General features: G+C 39.6%; 1 pseudogene; it reads right to left on the bottom strand.

The window, feature by feature from the left end:
• Positions 1 to 642: 642 nt before the first annotated feature.
• Positions 643 to 2,329, bottom strand: part of LOC137621863 (uncharacterized) — a 72,380-nt pseudogene continuing 70,693 nt past the window's right edge.

Here is a 2,329-nt window from a genome sequence, read left to right as displayed (position 1 = left end):
CTTTCCTCACTGAGTTATTTTCCCTGTTGGAGCCCCTGGGACTTTTTTTTTTTTTATAGCATCCTGCTTTTCCAACTAAGGTTGTAGTGTAGCTTAGCAAGTAATAATAATGATAATAATACTATAGTCAATTCTCTTTTAGTGAGGCAGATTTGCACCGACTCGCAGGGGTGCCCTTTTAAGCTCGGGAAAGTTTCCTGATCGCTGATTGGTTGCTCAAGATAATTCTAACCAATCAGATAGCAGGAAACTTTTCTCAGCTAAAATGGGCACCGTTGCCAGTCGGTGCAAATGCGCCTCATTAAAAAAAAAATTGAGTATAGTATCTAAATCGAGACTCCTCCCACTCTCTGTCACTTAAAACATTCACTAAATACCTCCTCAATCGAAGGATTTAATTGGAAGGACCTGATCAACTCCCTAACCAAGCGTGCCCTTTGTAAGGGAAATTTCACGTTTCGCTTATTCAAATCTTACTCTTCCTGGAAAGCATTTCCCAAAAGAGGTTCCTGATTTCTGGTGCTGTGTCCACCAATTGTCCACGGCCAGCCATTTGGCCATTTTATTCGCCTGTCAAAAGAAAGATGACTCAAGTCCAGTGAGGGCAAGGGTCCGTTTCCCCTCGACCATCTCAATTTCCCCTCAGCGATGGCTCATTGCAAGTTCCATCTCATCAGTGAATACATCCTTTATAAGGATGCAGTAGGGGGTTTTTAGGACCCCGTTCCATTGCTCATTAGCCGAACGGCGTCTGTCCTCTTTTACCTGTCATGACATAACAAGGAAGCTGAATTTACTGACCTTTGGTATGTTAGGGAAAAATAAACAATGGGTTCATCTGGTGTTTTTTTCGGTTATAGACCCCCATGAAGAAATAAATAATTAGAATGATAATATATAATGAATACAAAACATTGCCGAAATAAACACACACATAGTACAGTAGCATTATGTAATAGCTCAGTTTCTATAGTTCAAAATATAGGAAAAAAAAGGCTTCAGTGGAAAGAAATCCTCAAGTTCATCGGTAAAAAAAAAATGAATGGGATGAATTGAAGTACTGACTTCAAAATAAAATGTCTACACACAATGTATTGAGAGAGAGAGAGAGAGAGAGAGAGAGAGAGAGAGAGAGAGAGAGAGAGAGAGAGAGAGAGAGAGAGAGAGAGAGGTTCTGACCATCAAATCATATTTACTTTAAGTGAAGGTCTTCTGTTTTTTTTTTTTATCTTTCAACTGGGGTCCACAAGGCACTAGAAGAGTTGGAAGACCCAAGCCTACATGGCTGAGGACTATGAAGTGTGAAGTGGGAGATGATAAGTGGAGAAGTGTGTGTTGATTTAAAAGCTCAGTATAGAGACGACTGGCGAAATCTAACTGAGGCTCTTTGCTCAATAGGCGTAAGAGATGTTGATGATGAAAGATTTTCCTCAACAGCTGAATTGTGTTGCCATCATTATGTATAATCATTTTTTAATACGTTTTGGGTATTATTTAAATGTCGAAATTGTATTCAGTCTTTTCAATAGAATTTATTATAACTTCTGGTGGCCAATGTGGTAACGTCCTTATGGTGAACTCCAGACTGGGGTTCGAGTCTTCGCTCAAACTCGATAGTTTCTTTGGTCTCTGCAATCTCACCATTCTTGTGAGCTAAGGGGCTATTTGGGGGAGCCTATAGGTCTATCTGCTGAGTCATCAGCAGCCATTGCCGGGCCATCCTTGGTCCTAGCTTGGGTGGAGAGGAGGCTTGGGTGGTGAACATGCTATTCTACCTTATTTTTCTTCCTCTTGTTTTGTTAAAATTTTTATAGTTTATGTAGGAAATATTTATTTTAATGTTGTTACTGTTCTTAAAATATTTTCTTTTTCCTTGTTTCCTTTCCTCACTGGGCTATTTTCCCTGTTGGAGCCCCTGGGATTATAGCATCCTAGGGTTGTAGCTTAGTAAGCAATAATAATAATAATAATAATAATAATAATAATAATAATATATGGTCAATCTCTAGGCATTGTCCTGCTCGATAGGACTACGTCACTGTCCCTTGCCTCTGCCATTCATGAGTGGCCCTTAAACCTTTAAACCCTCGTGCAGGCCAGATGGGAATCCAGGAGTCTACGTGCGAGCGAAAGATAACTCCTTCCTGATCGCCATAAATCTTTCAGGACTAATAGAGCCACGTCTCTTCGTAGAGGGTAATAATACGATTGGGTGCCAAAGCCCAAAATATTTTTTTTTTCGGTATTCCTAGAAATGTGGTCGTTCATACTTGTGTAAAGATAAATAAGTACAATGTCTTTCAGTTATCCGCTGAAAGAATATGAAATA

This window comes from Palaemon carinicauda, chromosome 28 (genome assembly GCF_036898095.1).
Source record: "Palaemon carinicauda isolate YSFRI2023 chromosome 28, ASM3689809v2, whole genome shotgun sequence".
Taxonomy (NCBI): Eukaryota; Metazoa; Arthropoda; class Malacostraca; order Decapoda; family Palaemonidae; genus Palaemon; species Palaemon carinicauda.
The sequence above is the reverse complement of the archived record's forward strand: the minus strand, read 5'-3'. Positions and strand labels throughout refer to the sequence as shown.